This window comes from Carica papaya, chromosome 5 (genome assembly GCF_054855325.1).
Source record: "Carica papaya isolate Zhongbai chromosome 5, ASM5485532v1, whole genome shotgun sequence".
In the NCBI taxonomy this organism is placed as follows: Eukaryota; Viridiplantae; Streptophyta; class Magnoliopsida; order Brassicales; family Caricaceae; genus Carica; species Carica papaya.
The window spans coordinates 31,305,044-31,320,964 of NC_142313.1; the positions used below are offsets into that span (position 1 = coordinate 31,305,044).

The 15,921-nt window shown below is 46.7% G+C and overlaps 4 non-coding genes and 28 pseudogenes across 4 annotated transcripts; all 32 read right to left on the reverse strand.

Moving 5' to 3' along the window:
* Positions 1 to 119: 119 nt before the first annotated feature.
* LOC148264401 (5S ribosomal RNA) lies at positions 120 to 238 on the reverse strand. Its single transcript, XR_015820439.1, has one exon. It is a non-coding gene; the product is annotated as a 5S ribosomal RNA (ribosomal RNA).
* A 203-nt stretch (positions 239 to 441) lies between these two features.
* LOC148264402 (5S ribosomal RNA) lies at positions 442 to 560 on the reverse strand. The gene has a single exon (XR_015820914.1). It is a non-coding gene; the product is annotated as a 5S ribosomal RNA (ribosomal RNA).
* Positions 561 to 799: 239 nt separating this feature from the next.
* LOC148264403 (5S ribosomal RNA) lies at positions 800 to 918 on the reverse strand (annotated as a pseudogene).
* Positions 919 to 1,123: 205 nt separating this feature from the next.
* LOC148264404 (5S ribosomal RNA) lies at positions 1,124 to 1,242 on the reverse strand (annotated as a pseudogene).
* A 563-nt stretch (positions 1,243 to 1,805) lies between these two features.
* On the reverse strand, positions 1,806 to 1,924 carry LOC148264405 (5S ribosomal RNA; annotated as a pseudogene).
* Positions 1,925 to 2,488: 564 nt separating this feature from the next.
* On the reverse strand, positions 2,489 to 2,607 carry LOC148264406 (5S ribosomal RNA). Its single transcript, XR_015820647.1, has one exon. It is a non-coding gene; the product is annotated as a 5S ribosomal RNA (ribosomal RNA).
* A 209-nt stretch (positions 2,608 to 2,816) lies between these two features.
* On the reverse strand, positions 2,817 to 2,935 carry LOC148264407 (5S ribosomal RNA; annotated as a pseudogene).
* Positions 2,936 to 3,144: 209 nt separating this feature from the next.
* On the reverse strand, positions 3,145 to 3,263 carry LOC148264408 (5S ribosomal RNA; annotated as a pseudogene).
* An 864-nt stretch (positions 3,264 to 4,127) lies between these two features.
* LOC148264409 (5S ribosomal RNA) lies at positions 4,128 to 4,246 on the reverse strand (annotated as a pseudogene).
* A 202-nt stretch (positions 4,247 to 4,448) lies between these two features.
* On the reverse strand, positions 4,449 to 4,567 carry LOC148264410 (5S ribosomal RNA; annotated as a pseudogene).
* Positions 4,568 to 5,126: 559 nt separating this feature from the next.
* Positions 5,127 to 5,245, reverse strand: LOC148264411 (5S ribosomal RNA; annotated as a pseudogene).
* A 235-nt stretch (positions 5,246 to 5,480) lies between these two features.
* On the reverse strand, positions 5,481 to 5,599 carry LOC148264412 (5S ribosomal RNA; annotated as a pseudogene).
* A 207-nt stretch (positions 5,600 to 5,806) lies between these two features.
* LOC148264413 (5S ribosomal RNA) lies at positions 5,807 to 5,925 on the reverse strand (annotated as a pseudogene).
* A 201-nt stretch (positions 5,926 to 6,126) lies between these two features.
* On the reverse strand, positions 6,127 to 6,245 carry LOC148264414 (5S ribosomal RNA; annotated as a pseudogene).
* A 209-nt stretch (positions 6,246 to 6,454) lies between these two features.
* LOC148264415 (5S ribosomal RNA) lies at positions 6,455 to 6,573 on the reverse strand (annotated as a pseudogene).
* A 203-nt stretch (positions 6,574 to 6,776) lies between these two features.
* LOC148264416 (5S ribosomal RNA) lies at positions 6,777 to 6,894 on the reverse strand (annotated as a pseudogene).
* Positions 6,895 to 7,130: 236 nt separating this feature from the next.
* Positions 7,131 to 7,249, reverse strand: LOC148264417 (5S ribosomal RNA; annotated as a pseudogene).
* A 558-nt stretch (positions 7,250 to 7,807) lies between these two features.
* LOC148264418 (5S ribosomal RNA) lies at positions 7,808 to 7,926 on the reverse strand (annotated as a pseudogene).
* Positions 7,927 to 8,131: 205 nt separating this feature from the next.
* LOC148264419 (5S ribosomal RNA) lies at positions 8,132 to 8,250 on the reverse strand. Its single transcript, XR_015819725.1, has one exon. It is a non-coding gene; the product is annotated as a 5S ribosomal RNA (ribosomal RNA).
* Positions 8,251 to 8,453: 203 nt separating this feature from the next.
* On the reverse strand, positions 8,454 to 8,572 carry LOC148264420 (5S ribosomal RNA; annotated as a pseudogene).
* A 559-nt stretch (positions 8,573 to 9,131) lies between these two features.
* LOC148264421 (5S ribosomal RNA) lies at positions 9,132 to 9,250 on the reverse strand (annotated as a pseudogene).
* A 205-nt stretch (positions 9,251 to 9,455) lies between these two features.
* LOC148264422 (5S ribosomal RNA) lies at positions 9,456 to 9,574 on the reverse strand (annotated as a pseudogene).
* A 205-nt stretch (positions 9,575 to 9,779) lies between these two features.
* LOC148264423 (5S ribosomal RNA) lies at positions 9,780 to 9,897 on the reverse strand (annotated as a pseudogene).
* Positions 9,898 to 10,456: 559 nt separating this feature from the next.
* Positions 10,457 to 10,575, reverse strand: LOC148264424 (5S ribosomal RNA; annotated as a pseudogene).
* Positions 10,576 to 10,781: 206 nt separating this feature from the next.
* Positions 10,782 to 10,900, reverse strand: LOC148264425 (5S ribosomal RNA; annotated as a pseudogene).
* A 209-nt stretch (positions 10,901 to 11,109) lies between these two features.
* On the reverse strand, positions 11,110 to 11,228 carry LOC148264426 (5S ribosomal RNA; annotated as a pseudogene).
* An 846-nt stretch (positions 11,229 to 12,074) lies between these two features.
* LOC148264427 (5S ribosomal RNA) lies at positions 12,075 to 12,193 on the reverse strand (annotated as a pseudogene).
* A 1,192-nt stretch (positions 12,194 to 13,385) lies between these two features.
* Positions 13,386 to 13,504, reverse strand: LOC148264428 (5S ribosomal RNA; annotated as a pseudogene).
* A 564-nt stretch (positions 13,505 to 14,068) lies between these two features.
* Positions 14,069 to 14,187, reverse strand: LOC148264429 (5S ribosomal RNA; annotated as a pseudogene).
* A 561-nt stretch (positions 14,188 to 14,748) lies between these two features.
* Positions 14,749 to 14,867, reverse strand: LOC148264430 (5S ribosomal RNA; annotated as a pseudogene).
* Positions 14,868 to 15,425: 558 nt separating this feature from the next.
* Positions 15,426 to 15,544, reverse strand: LOC148264431 (5S ribosomal RNA; annotated as a pseudogene).
* A 209-nt stretch (positions 15,545 to 15,753) lies between these two features.
* On the reverse strand, positions 15,754 to 15,872 carry LOC148264432 (5S ribosomal RNA; annotated as a pseudogene).
* Between the last annotated feature and the right edge of the window lie 49 nt (positions 15,873 to 15,921).

Sequence of the window (15,921 nt, forward strand, 5' to 3'; positions counted from 1 at the left end):
TCCCGTTCTCGTTCTAATATCAAGTAAAATGCTACAGCACCGTGACTCACCTTTGCAAATGAACCAGCGGTTTATAATTCCATTCGCGGGTAGCGTCTAACAACCCATCCGAAAAAAAATAGGTGCAACACGAGGGCTTCCCAGGTGGTCACCCATCCGAGTACTACCCTCGCCCAAGCACACTTAACTGCGGAGTTCTGATGGGATCCGGAGCTTTAGTGCTGGTATGATCGCACCTGTTTAATTTTTCGCTGTAAATACATACACTCCTCCTTTCTTCCCCCTCCTGTCATTTGTTTCATTGTGCGTTCACACTTCACCTCTCATTCTCGTTCTAATAGCGATTAAAATGCCCCTACTTCTTGACTCATATTTGCGTATAAACCAGCGGACCCTAGTTCCAGACGCGCGTAACGCCGAACGACTCGTCTGAAAAAAAAATTGGTGCGACACGAGGACTTCCCATGAGGTCACCCATACGAGTACTAACCTCGCCCAAGCACACTTAACTGCGGAGTTCTGATGGGATCCGGTGCATTAGTGCTGGTATGATCGCACCGGTTTAATTTCGCGCTGCAAATACATAAACTCCTTCTCCTTTCTTTCCCCTCCTGTCATTTGTTTCCTTGTGCGTGCGCACTGCACCTCTCGTTCTCGTTCAAATATCAAGTAAAATGCCACGGCGCCGTGACTCACATTTGCAAATAAATTTGTAGACCACAATTAAAGTCGCGCGTAACGTCGAATGACACATCTGAAAAAAAGAAAATGGGTGCAACACGAGGACTTCACAAGAAAATGGGTGCAATATAAGGACTTCGCAGGAGGTAACCCACGCTAGTACTACTCTCGCCCAAGCACCCTTACCTACGGAGTTCTGATAGAATCCGTTGCATTAGTGCTGGTATGATCGCACCTGTTTCATTTCGTGCTGAAAATACATAGACTCCTTCTCCTTCCCTCCCCCTCCCATCAATTGTTTCCTTGTGCGTTCACACTGCACCTCTCCTTCTCGTTCTAATATCGATTAAAATGGCCCTGCTTCTTGACTCACATTTGCGTATAAACCAGCGGACCCCAGTTCCAGTTGCGCGTAACGTCGAACGACCCGTCTGAAAAAAAATTTGTGCGACACGAGGACTTCCCAGGATGTCACCCATGCGAGTACTACTCTCGCCCAAGCACACTTAACTGCGGAGTTCTGATGAGATCTGGTGCATTAGTGCTGGTATGATCGCACTCGTTTAATTCCGCGCTGCAAATACATAAACTCCTTCCCCTTTCTTCCCCCTATCGTCATTTGTTTCCTTGTGCGTGCGCACTGCACCTCCCGTGCTCGTTCTAATATAAAGTAAAATGCTACGGTGCCGTGACTCACATTTGCGAATAAACCTGACGACCATAATTCAAGTCGCGCGTATCGTCGAAAGAAAGAATCATCTGCAAAAAAATGGGTGCAACACGAGGACTTCACAAGAAAATGGGTGAAATATAAGGACTTCGCAGGAGGTAACCCACGCTAGTACTACTCTCGCCCAAGCACCCTTACCTATGGAGTTCTGATAGAATCCGTTGCATTAGTGCTGGTATGATCGCACCTGTTTCATTTCGTGCTGAAAATACATAGACTCCTTCTCCTTCCCTCCCCCTCCCATCAATTGTTTCCTTGTGCGTTGACACTGCACCTCTCATTCTCCTTCTAATATCGATTAAAATGGCCCTGCTTCTTGACTCACATTTGCGTATAAACCAGTGGACCCCAGTTCCAGTCGTGCGTAACGTCGAACGACCCGTCTGAAAAAAAATTTGTGCGACACGAGGACTTCCCAGGAGGTCACCCATGCGAGTGCTACTCTCGCCCAAGCACACTTAACTGCGGAGTTCTGATGAGATCTGGTGCATTAGTGCTGGTATGATCGCACTCGTTTAATTCCGCGCTGCAAATACATAAACTCCTTCCCCTTTCTTCCCCCTCCTGTCATTTGTTTCCTTGTGCGTGCGCACTGCACCTCCCGTGGTCGTTCTAATATAAAGTAAAATGCTACGGTGCCGTGACTCACATTTGTGAATAAACCTGACGACCATAATTCAAGTCGCGCGTATCGTCGAAAGAAAGAATCATCTGCAAAAAAATGGGTGCAACACGAGGACTTCCTAAGAAAATGGTGAAATATAAGGACTTTGCAGGAGGTCACCCATCCTAGTGCTACTCTCGCCCAAGCACCCTTAACTTGCGGAGTTTTGATAGAATCCATCGCATTGGTGCTGGTATGATTGCTCATGTTTCATTCTGCGCTGCAAATACATACACTTTTTCTCCCTCCATCCCCCCTCCCGTCATTTGTTTCCTTGTGCGTGCACTCTGCATCTCTCCTTCTCGTTCTAATATCGATTAAAATGCCCCTGCTTCTTGACTCACATTTGCGTATGAACCAGGGGACCCTAGTTCCAGTCGCGCGTAACGTCGAACGACCCGTCTAAAAAAAAATTAGTGCGACACGAGGACTTCCCAGGAGGTCACCCATCCGAGTACTACTCTCGCCCAAGCACACTTAACTGCGGAGTTCTGATGGGATCCAGTGCATTAGTGCTGGTATGATCGCACCAAATTAATTTTGCGCTGCAAATACATAAATTCCTTCCCCTTTCTTCCCCCTCCTATCATTTGTTTCCTTGTGCGTGCGCACTGCACCTCTCGTTCTCATTCAAATATGAAGTAAAATGCCACGGCGCCGTGACTCACATTTGCGAATAAATCTGCGGATCATAATTAAAGTCGCGCGTAACGTCGAACGGCACATCTGAAAAAAAAAAATTGGGTGTAACACGAGAACTTCCCAGGAGGTAACCCATCATTGTACTACTTTCGCCAAAGCACACTTAACTGCGGAGTTCTGATGGGATCCGATGCATTTATGCTGGTATGATCGCACCTCTTTAATTTCGCGCTGCAAATACATAAACTCCTTCTCCTTTCTTTCCCCTCCCGTCATTTGTTTCCTTGTGCGTGCGCACTGCACCTCTCGTTCTCGTTCAAATATTAGGTAAAATGCCACGGTGCCGTGACTCACATTTGTGAATAAATCTGCGGACCATAATTAAAGTCGCGCCTAACGTCGAACGGCACATCTGAAAAAAAGAAAATGGGTGCAACACGAGAACCTCCCAGAAGGTAACCCATCATTGTACTACTTTCGCCAAAGCACACTTAACTGCGGAGTTCTGATGGGATCCGGTGCATTTGTGCAGGTGTGACCGCACCTGTTTAATTTCGTGCTGAAAATACATACACTCCTTCTTCCCTCCCCCCCTCCCATCATTTGTTTCCTTGTGCATTCACACTGCACCTCTCGATTAAAATGCCCCTGATTCTTTACTCACATTTGCGTATAAACCAGCGGACCATAGTTCCAGTCGCGCGTAACGTCGAACGACCCATCTAAAAAAAATTGTTGCGATACGAGGACTTCCCAAGAGGTCACCCATCCGAGTACTACTCTCGCCAAAGCATACTTAACTGCAGAGTTCTGATAGGATCCAGTGCATTAGTGCTGGTATGATGCCACTTGTTTAATTTTGCGCTTCAAATACATACACTCATTCTCTTTTCTTCCTCATCCGTCATTTGTTTCCTTGTGCGTGCGCACTGCACCTCCCGTACTCCTTCTAATATCAAGTAAAATGCCATGGGGCCGTGACTCACATTTGCAAATAAACCTGCGGACCATAAATCAAGTCGCGCGTAACGTCGAAAGAATCATCTGCAAAAAGAAGGGTGCAACACGAGGACCTCCCAAGAAAATGGGTGAAATATAAGAACTTCGCAGGAGGTCACCCATCCGAGTACTTTTCTCGCCCAAGCACCCTTAACTGCGGAGTTCTGATAGAATCCGTTGCATTAGTGCTGGTATGATCCCTCATGTTTCATTCTGCACTGCAAATACATACACTCTTTCTCCTTCCATCCCCCCTCTCGTCATTTGTTTCCTTGTGCGTGCGCACTGCACCTCTCATTCTCGTTCAAATATAGAGTAAAATGCCACGGCGCCGTGACTCACCTTTGCAAATGAACCAGCGGTTTATAATTCTATTCGTGCGTAACATCGAACAACCCATCTGAAAAAAAATAGGTGCAACACGAGGGCTTCCCAGGGGGTCACCGATCCGAGTACTACTCTCGCCCAAGCACTCTTAACTGCGGAGTTCTGATGGGATCCGGGGCTTTAGTGTTGGTATGATCGCACCTGTTTAATTTCGTGCTGCAAATACATACACTCCTCCTTTCTTCCCCCTCCCGTCATTTGTTTCCTTGTGCGTTCACACTTCACCTCTCATTCTCGTTCTAATATCGATTAAAATGCCCCTACTTCTTGACTCACATTTGCGTATAAACCAGCGGACCCTAGTTCCAGACGCGCGTAACGTCGAAAGACCCGTCTGAAAAAAAATTGGTGCGACACGAGGACTTCCAAGGAGATCAACCATCCGAGTACTAATCTCGCCCAAGCACACTTAACTGCGGAGTTCGGATGGGATCCGGGGCTTTAGTGCTGGTATGATCGCACCTGTTTAGTTTTGCGCTGCAAATACATAAACTCATTCCCCTTTCTTCCCCCTCCCGTCATTTGTTTCCTTGTGCGTGCGCACTGCACCTCCCGTTCTCGTTCTAATATCAAGTAAAATGCTACAGCGCCTTGACTCACATTTGCGAATAAACCTGAGGACCATAATTCAAGTCGTGCGTAATGTCTAAAGAATCATCTGCAAAAAAATGGGTGCAACACGAGGACTTCACAAGAAAATGGGTGAAATATAAGGACTTCGCAGGAGGTAATCCATGGTAGTACTACTCTCGCCCAAGCACCCTTACCTACGGAGTTCTGATAGAATCTGTTGCATTTGTGCTGGTTTGATCGCACCTGTTTCATTTCGTGCTGAAAATACATACACTCCTTCTCCTTCCCTCCCCCTCCCATCAATTGTTTCCTTGTGCGTTCACACTGCACCTCTCATTCTCGTTTTAATATCTATTAAAATGCCCCTGCTTCTAGACTCACATTTGCGTATAAACCAGCGGACACGAGTTCCAGTCGTGCGTAACGTCGAACGACCCGTCTGAAAAAAAATTGTTGCGACACGAGGACTTCCCAGGAGGTCACCCATCCGAGTACTACTCTCGCCCAAGCACACTTACCTGCAGGGTTCTGATGGGATCCAGTGCATTAGCGCTTGTAGGATCGCACCCGTTTAATTTCGCGCTGCAAATACATAAACATCTTCTCCTTTCTTCCCCCTCCCGTCATTTATTTCCTTGTGCGTGCGCACTGCACCAGCCGTGCTCGTTCTAATATCAAGTAAATTGCTACGGTGCCGTGACTCACATTTGCGAATAAACCTAAGAACCATAATTCAAGTCGCGCGTATCATCGAAAGAATTATCTGCAAAAAAATGGGTGCAACACGAGGACTTCCTAAGAAAATGGGTGAAATATAAGGACTTCGCAGGAGGTCACCCATCCGAGTACTACTCTTGCCCAAGCACACTTAAATGCGGAGTTCTGATAGGATCCGGTGCATTAGTGCTGGTATGATCGCACCGGTTTAATTTCGTGCTGCAAATACATAAACTTTTTCTCCTTTCTTCCCCCTCCCGTCATTTGTTTCCTTGTGCGTGCGCACTGCACCTCTCGTTCTCGTTCAAATATCAAGTAAAATGCCACGGTGCCGTGACTCACATTTGTCAATAAATCTGCGGACCATAATTAAAGTCGCGCGTAACGTCGAACGGCACATCTGAAAAAAAAAATGGGTGCAACACGAGAACCTCCCAGAAGGTAACCCATCATTGTACTACTTTCGCCAAAGCACACTTAACTGCGGAGTTCTGATGGGATTCGGTGCATTTGTGCTTGTGTGACCGCACCTGTTTAATTTCGTGCTGAAAATACATACACTCCTTCCCTCCCTCCCTCCCATCATTTGTTTCCTTGTGCGTTCACACTTCACCTCTCATTCTCGTTCTAATATCGATTAAAATGCCCCTGCTTCTTGACTGACATTTGCGTATAAACCAGCGGACACTAGTTCCAAATGCGCGTAACGTCAAACGACCCGTCTGAAAAAAAATTGGTGCGACACGAGGACTTTCCAGGAGGTCACCCATCCGACTACTAATCTCGCCCAAGCACACTTCACTGCGGAGTTCTGATGGGATCTAGTGCATTAGTGCTGGTATGATCGCACCTGTTAAATTTCGCGCTGCAAATACATAAACTCATTCCCCTTTCTTCCCCCTCCCGTCATTTGTTTCCTTGTGCGTGCGCACTGCACCTCTCGTTCTCGTTCAAATATCAAGTAAAATGCCACGGCGCTGTGACTCACATTTGCGAATAAATCTGTGGACCATAATTAAAGTCGCACGTAACGTCGAACGGCACATCTGAAAAAAAGAAAATGGGTGCAACACGAGAACTTTCCAGGAGGTAACCCATCATTGTACTACTTTCGCCAAAGCACACTTAACTGTGGAGTTCTGAAGGGATCCGGTGCATTTGTGCTGGTGTGACCGCACCTGTTTAATTTCGTGCTGAAAATACATACACTCCTTCTTCCCTCCCCCCTCCCATCATTTGTTTCCTTGTGCGTTCACACTGCACATCTCCTTCTCGTTCTAATATCGATTAAAATGCCCCTTTTTCTTGACTCACATTTGCGTATAAACCAGCGGACCATAGTTCCAGTCGCGCGTAACGTCGAACGACCCATCTGAAAAAAAATTGTTGCAATACGAGGACTTCCCAAGAGGTCACCCATCTGAGCACTACTCTCGCCCAAGCACACTTAACTGCAGAGTTCTGATGGGATCCAGTGCATTAGTGCTGGTATGATGCCACTTGTTTAATTTTGCGCTTCAAATACATACACTCCTTCTTTTTTCCTCCTCCTCCCGTCATTTGTTTCCTTGTAGGTGCGCACTGCACCTCTCGTACTCGTTCTAATATCAAGTAAAATGCCACGGTGCCGTGACTCACATTTGCGAATAAACCTGCAGACCATAAATCAAGTCGCGCGTAACGTCGAAAGAATCATCTGCAAAAAGATGGGTGCAACACGAGGACCTCCCAAGAAAATGGGTGAAATGTAAGGACTTCGCAGGAGGTCACCCATCCGAGCACTAATCTCGCCCGAGCACACATAACTGCGGAGTTCTGATGGGATCCGGTGCATTTGTGCTGGTATGATCGCACCTGTTTAATTTTGCGCTACAAATACATAAACTCATTCCCCTTTCTTCCCCCTCCCGTCATTTGTTTCCATGTGCGTGCGCACTGCACCTCCCGTTCTCGTTCTAATATCAAGTAAAATTCTACAGCGTCTGACTCACATTTGCGAATAAACCTGAGGACCATAATTAAAGTCGCGCGTAACGTCGAAAGAATCATCTGCAAAAAAATGGGTGCAACAAGAGGACTTCCCAAGAAAATGGGTGAAATATAAGGACTTCGCAGGAGGTAACCCATGCTAGTACTACTCTCGCCCAAGCACCCTTACCTACGGAGTTCTGATAGAATCCGTTGCATTAGTGCTCGTATGATCGCACCTGTTTCATTTCGTGCTCAAAATACATACACTTCTTCTCCTTCCTTCCCCCTCCCATCAATTGTTTCCTTGTGCGTTCACACTGCACATCTCCTTCTCGTTCTAATATCGATTAAAATGCCCCTGCTTCGTGACTCACATTTGCGTATAAACAAGTGGACCCTCGTTCCAGTCGCCCGTAACGTCGAACGACCCGTCTGAAAAAAAATTGGTGCGACACGAGGACTTCCCAGGAGGTCACCGATCCGAGAACTACTCTCGCCCAAGCACACTTAACTGCGGAGTTCTGATGGGATCTGGTGCATTAGTGCTGGTATGATCGCACCCGTTTAATTCCGCGCTGCAAATACATAAACTCCTTCTCCTTTCTTCCCCCTCCCGTCATATGTTTCCTTGTGCGTGCGCTCTGCATCTCTCTTTCTCATTCTAATATCAAGTAATATGCCCCGGCACCGTGACTCACCATTGCAAATGAACCAGCGGTTTATAATTCCATTCGCGCGTAACGTCGAACAACCCATCCGAAAAAAAATAGGTGCAACACGAGGGCTTCCCAGGAGGTCACCCATCCAAGTACTACTCTCGCCAAAGCACACTTAACTGCGGAGTTCTGATGGGATCCGGAGCTTTAGTGCTGGTATGATCGCACCTGTTTAATTTCGCGCTGCAAATACATACACTCCTACTCCTTTCTTCCCCCTCCCGTCATTTGTTTCCTTGTGGGTTCACACTTCACCTCTCATTCTCGTTCTAATATCGATTAAAATGCCCCTACTTCTTGACTCACATTTGCGTATAAAAGAGGACCCTAGTTCCAGACGCGCGTAACGTCGAACAACCCGTCTGAAAAAAAATTGGTGTGACACGAGGACTTCCCAGGAGGTCACCCATCCGAGTACTAATCTCGCCCAAGCAAACTTCGCTGCGGAGTTCTGATGGGATCCAGTGCATTAGAGTTGGTATGATCGCACTTGTTTAATTTCGCGCTGCAAATACATAAACTCATTCCCCTTTCTTCCCCATCCCGTCATTTGTTTCCTTGTGCGTGCGCACTGCACCTCCCGCTCTCATTCTAATATCAAGTAAAATGCTACAGCGCCGTGACTCACATTTGTGAATAAACCTGAGGACCATAATTCAAGTCGCGCGTAACATCGAAGGAATCATCTGCAAAAAAATGGGTGCAACACGAGGACTTCACAATAAAATGGGTTAAATATAAGGACTTCGCTGGAGGTAACCCATGCTAGTACTACTCTCGCCCAAGCACCCTTACCTACGGAGTTCTGATAAAATCCGTTGCATTAGTGCTGGTATGATCGCACCTGTTTCATTTCGTGCTGAAAATACATATACTCCTTCTCCTTCCCTCCCCCTCCCATCAATTGTTTCCTTGTGCGTTCACACTGCACCTCTCCTTCTCGTTTTAATATCGATTAAAATGCCCCTGCTTCTTGACTCACATTTGCGTATAAACCAGCGGACCCCAGTTCCAGTCGCGCGTAACGTCGAACGACCCGTCTGAAAAAAAATTGGTGCGACACGAGGACTTCCCAGGAGGTCACCCATCCGAGTACTACTCTCGCCCAAGCACACTTAACTGCGGAGTTATGATGGGATCCGGTGCATTAGTGCTGTTATGATCGCGCCTGTTTAATTTGGCGCTGCAAATACATAAACTCATTCTCCTTTCTTCCCCCTCCCGTCATATGTTTCCTTGTGCGTGCGCTCTGCATCTCTCTTTCTCGTTCTAATATCAAGTAATATGCCCCGGCACCGTGAGTCACCTTTGCAAATGAACCAGCGGTTTATAATTCCATTCTCGCGTAACGTCGAACAACCCATCCGAAAAAAAATAGGTGCAACACGAGGGCTTACCAGGTGGTCACCCATACGAGTACTACTCTCGCCCAAGCACACTTAACTGCGAGGTTCTGATTGGATTCGGAGCTTTAGTGCTGGTATGATAGCACCTGTTTAATTTCGCGCTGCAAATACATACACTCCTTCTCTTTTCTTCCCCCTCCCGTCATTTGTTTCCTTGTGCGTTCACACTTCACCTTTCATTCTCGTTCTAATATCGATTTAAATGCCCCTGCTTCTTGACTCACATTTGCGTATAAACCAGCGAACCCTAGTTCCAGACGCGCGTAACGTCGAACGACCTGTCTGAAAAAAAATTGGTGTGACACGAGGACTTCCCAGGAGGTCAACCATCCGAGTACTAATCTCGCCAAGCACACTTAACTGCGGAGTTCTGATGGGACCTGGGGCTTTAGTGCTGGTATGATCGCACCTGTTTAGTTTCGCACTGCAAATACATACACTCCTTCTCCTTTCTTCCCCCTGCCGTCATTTGTTTCCTTGTGCGTTCACACTTCACCTCTCATTCTCGTTCTAATATCGATTAAAATGCCCCTGCTTCTTGACTCACATTTGCGTATAAACCAGCGAACCCAAGTTCCAGACGCGCGAAACGTCGAACGACCCGTCTAAAAAAAAATTGGTGCGACACGAGGACTTCACAAATAAATTGGTGAAATATAAGGACTTCGCAGGAGGTAACCCATGCTAGTACTACTCTCGCTCAAGCACCCTTACCTACGGAGTTCTGATAGAATCCGTTGCATTAGTGCTGGTATGATCGCACCTATTTCATTTCGTGCTCAAAATACATACACTCCTTCTCCTTCCCTCCCCCTCCCATCAATTGTTTCCTTGTGCGTTCACCCTGCACCTCTCCTTCTCGTTTTAATATCGATTAAAATGTCCCTGCTTTTTGACTCACATTTGCGTATAAACCAGCGGACCCTAATTCTAGTCGCGCGTAACGTCGAACGACTCGTCTGAAAAAAAATTAGTGCGACACGAGGACTTCCCAGGAGGTCAACCATCCGAGTACTACTCTCGCACAAGCACACTTAACTGCGGAGTTCTGAAGGGATCCGGGGCTTTAGTGCTGGTATGATCGCACCAGTTTAGTTTCGCGCTGCAAATATATACACTCCTTTTCTTTTCTTCCCCCTCCTGTCATTTGTTTCTTTGTGCGTGCACTCTGCATCTCTCTTTCTCGTTCTAATATCGATTAAAATGCCCCTGCTTCTTGACCCACATTTGCGTATAAACCAGTGGACCCTAGTTCCAGTCGTGCGTAACATCGAATGACCCGTCTGAAAAAATAATTAGTGCGACACGAGGACTTCCCAAGAGGTCTCCAATCCGAGTGCTACTCTCGCCCAAGCACACTTAACTGCGGAGTTCTGATGGGATCCGGTGCATTAGTGATGGTATGATCGCACCTGTTTAATTTCTCGCTGCAAATACATAAACTCCTTCTCCTTTCTTCCCCCTCCTGTCATTTGTTTCCTTGTGCGTGCGCACTGCACCTCTCGTTCTCGTTCAAATATCAAGTAAAATGCCACGGCACAGTGACTCACATTTGCGAATCAATCTGCGGACCATAATTAAAGTCGCGCGTAACGTCGAACGACACATCTAAAAAAAAGAAAATGGGTGCAACACGAGAACTTCTGATGAGGTAACCCATCATTGTACTACTTTCGCCAAAGCACACTTAACTGCGGAGTTCTGATGGGATCCGGTGCATTCGTGCTGGTGTGACCGCACCTGTTTAATTTCGTGCTGAAAATACATACACTCCTTCTTCCCTCTCCCCTCCCATCATTTGTTTCCTTGTGCTTTCACAATGCCCCTGATTCTTGACTCACATTTGTGTATAAACCAGCGGACCATAGTTCTAGTAGCGCGTAACGTCGAATGACATATCTGAAAAAAAATTGTTGCGATACGAGGACTTCCCAAGAGGTCACGCATCCGAGTACTACTCTCGCCCAAGCACACTTAACTGCAGAGTTCTGATGGGATCGAGTGCATTAGTGCTGGTATGATGTCACTTGTTTAATTTTGCGCTTCAAATACATACACTATTTCTCTTTTCTTCCTCCTCCCGTCATTTGTTTCCTTTTGCGTGCGCACTGCACCTCCCGTTCTAGTTCTAATATCAAGTAAAATGCCACGGCGCCGTGACTCACATTTGCAAATAAACCTGCGAACCATAAATCAATTCGCGCGTAACGTCGAAAGAATCATCTGTAAAAAGATGGGTGCAACACGAGGACCTCCCAAGAAAATGGGTGAAATATAAGGACTTCGCAAGAGGTCACCCATCCGAGTACTTTTCTCGCCCAAGCACCCTTAACTGCGGAGTTCTGATAGAATCCGTTGCATTAGTGCTGGTATGATCCCTCATGTTTCATTCTGCACTGCAAATACATACACTCTTTCCCCTCCCATCCCCCCTCCTGTCATTTGTTTCCTTGTGCGTGCACTCTGCATCTCTCCTTCTTGTTCTAATATCGATTAAAATCCCCTGCTTCTTGACTCACATTTGCGTATAAACCAGCGGACCCTAGTTCCAGTCGCGCGTAACGTCGAATGACCCGTCTGAAAAAAAATTAGTGCGACACGAGGACTTCCAAGGAGGTCACCCATCCGAGTACTACTCTCACCCAACCACACTTAACTGCGGAGTTCTGATGGGATCCGGTGCATTAGTGCTAGTATGATCGCACCTGTTTAATTCCGCGCTGCAAATACATAAACTCCTTCTCCTTTCTTCCCCCCCCCCCCGTCATTTCTTTCCTTGTGCGTGCGCACTGCACCTCCCGTGCTCGTTCTAATATCAAGTAAAATGCTACGGTGTCGTGACTCACATTTGCAAATAAACCTGAGGACTATAATTCAAGTCGCGCGTATCGTCGAAAGTATCATCTGCAAAAAAATGGGTACAACACGAGGACTTCTTAAGAAAATGGGTAAAATATAAGGATTTCGCAGGAGGTCACCCATCCTAGTGCTACTCTCGCCCAAGCACCCTTAACTTGCAGAGTTCTAATAGAATCCGTTACATTGGTGCTGGTATGATTGCTCATGTTTCATTCTGCGCTGCAAATACATACACTTTTTCTCCCTTTATCCCCCTCCCGTCATTTGTTTCCTTATGCGTGCACTCTGCATCTCTCCTTCTCGTTCTAATATCGATTAAAATGTCCCTGCTTCTTGACTCACATTTGCGTATAAACCAGCGGTTTATAATTCCATTCGCGTGTAACGTCGAACAACCCATCCGAATACTAATCTCGCCTAAGCACACTTCACTGCGGAGTTCTGATGGGATCCGGTGCATTAGTGCTGGTATGATCGCACCCGTTTAATTTTGCGCTAAAAATACATAAACTCATTCCCCTTTCTTCCCCCTCCCGTCATTTGTTTCCTTGTGCATGCGCACTGCACCTCCTGTTCTCATTCTAATATCAAGTAAAATGCTACAGCGCCGTGACTCACATTTGCGAATAAACCTGAGGACCATAATTCAAGTCACGTGTAACGTCGAAAGAATCATCTGCAAAAAAATGGGTGCAATACGAGGACTTCACAAGAAAATGGGTGAAATATAAGGACTTCGCTGGAGGTAACCCATGCTAGTACTACTCTCGCCCAAGCACCCTTACCTACGGAGTTCTGATAGAATCCGATGCATTAGTGCTGGTATAACCGCACCTGTTTAATTTCATGCTGAAAATACATACACTCCTTCTTCCCTCCCCCTCTCCCATCATTTGTTTCCTTGTGCGTTCACACTGCACCTCTCCTTCTCGTTCTAGTATCGATTAAAATACCCCAGATTCTTGACCCACATTTGCGTATAAACCAGCGGACCATAGTTCCAGTCGCGCGTAAGGTCGAATGACCCGTCTGAAAAAAAATTGGTGCGACACAAGGACTTCCCGGGAGGTCACCCATCCGAGTACTACTCTCGCCCAAGCACACTTAACTGCGGAGTTCTGATGGGATCCAGTGCAATAGTGCTGGTATGATCGCACCCGCTTAATTTCGCGCTGCAAATAGATAAACTCCTTCTCCTTTCTTCCCCCTCCCGTCATTTGTTTCCTTGTGCGTGAACACTGTACCTCCCGTGCTCGTTCCTATATCAAGTAAAATGCTACGGTGCCGTGACTCAAATTTGCGAAAAAACCTGAGGACCATAATTCAAGTCGCTCGTATCGTCGAAAGAATCATCTGCAAAAAAATGGGTGCAACACGATGACTTCCTAAGAAAATGGGTGAAATATAAGGACTTCGCAGGAGGTCACCCATCCTAGTGCTACTCTTGCCTAAGCATCGTTAACTTGCGGAGTTCTGATAGAATTCGTTGCATTGGTGCTGGTATGATAGCTCATGTTTCATTCTGCGCTTCAAATACATACACTTTTTCTCCCTCCATCCCCCCTCCCGTTATTTGTTTCCTTGTGCGTGCACTCTGCATCTCTCCTTCTCGTTTTAATATCGATTAAAATGCCCCTACTTCTTGACTCACATTTGCGTATAAATCAGTGGACCCTAGTTCAAGTCGCGCGTAACGTCGAACGACCCGTCTGAAAAAAAAAAATTAGTGCGACACGAGGACTTCCCAGGAGGTCACCGATCCGAGTACTACTCCCGCCCAAGCACACTTAACTGCGGAGTTCTGATGGGATCCGGTGCATTAGTGATGGTATGATCGCACCTGATTTTTCACGCCGCAAATACATAAACTCATTCCCCTTTCTTCCCCCTCCCGTCATTTGTTTCCTTGTGCGTGCGCACTGCACGTCTCGTTCTCGTTCAAATATCAAGTAAAATGCCACGGCGCCATGACTCACATTTGCGAATAAATCTGCGGACCATAATTTAAGTCGCGCGTAACGTCGAACGGCACATCTGAAGAAAAGAAAATGGGTGCAACACGAGAACTTCACCAAAAAATGGGTGAAATATAAGGACTTCGCAGGAGGTAACCCATGCTAGTACTACTCTCGCCCAAGCACCCTTACCTACGGAGTTCTGATAGAATCTGTTCCATTAGTACTGGTATGATCGCACCTGTTTCATTTCGTGCTGAAAATAGATACACTCCTTCTCCTTCCCTCCCCCTCCCATCAATTGTTTCCTTGTGCGTTCACACTGCACCTCTCCTTCTCGTTCTAATATCGATTAAAATGCCCCTGCTTCTTAACTCACATTTTCGTATAAACCAGCGGACCCTAGTTCCAGTCGCGCGTAACGTCGAACGACCCGTCTGAAATTAAATTTGTGCGACACGAGGACTTCCCAAGAGGTCACCTATCCGAGTACTACTCTCGCCCAAGCACACTTAACTGCGAAGTTCTGAAGGGATCCGGTGCATTAGTGCTGGTATGATCGCACCCTTTTAATTCTGCGCTGCAAAAACATAAACTCCTTCTCCTTTCTTCCCCCTCCCGTCATTTGTTTCCTTGTGCGTGCGCACTGCACCTCCTGTGCTCGTTCTAATATCAAGTAAAATGCTACGGTGCCGTGACTCACATTTGCGAATAAACGTGAGGACCATAATTCAAGTCTCGCGTATCGTCGAAAGAATCATCTGCAAAAAAAAGGGTGCAACACGAGGACTTCCTAAGAAAATGGGTGAAATATAAGGACTTCGTAGGAGGTCACCCATCCTAGAGCTACTCTCGCCAAAGCACACTTAACTGCGGAGTTTTGATGGGATCCGGTGCATTTGTGCTGGTGTGACCGCACCTGTTTAATTTCGTGCTGAAAATACATACACTCCTTCTTCCCTCCCCCCCTCCCATCATTTGTTTCCTTGTGCGTTCATACTGCACCTCTCATTCTCGTTCTAATATCGATTAAAATGCCCCTGCGTCTTGACTCACATTTGCGTATAAACCAGCGGACCCTAGTTCCAGACGCGCGTAACGTCGAACGACCCGTTTGAAAAAAAATTGGTGAGACACGAGGACTTCCAAGGAGGTCACCCATCCGAGTACTACTCTCGCCTAAGCACACTTAACTGCGGAGTTCTGATGGGATCCGGTGCATTAGTGCTGGTATGATCGCACCCGTTTAATTCAGCGCTACAAATACATAAACTCCTTCTCCTTTCTTCCCCCTCACGTCATTTGTTTCCTTGTGCGTGCGCACTGCACCTCTCGTTCTCGTTCAAATATCAAGTAAAATGCCACGGCGCCGTGACTCATATTTGCGAATAAATCTGCGGACCATAATTAAAGTCGCGCGTAACGTCGAACGGTACATCTGAAAAAAAGAAAATTGGTGCAACACGAGAACTTCCCAGGAGGTAACCCATCATTGTACTACTTTCGCCAAAGCACACTTAACTGCGGAGTTCTGATGGGATCCGGTGCATTTGTGCTGGTGTGACCGCACCTGATTAATTTCGTGCTGAAAATACATACACTCCTTCTTCCCTCCCCCCCA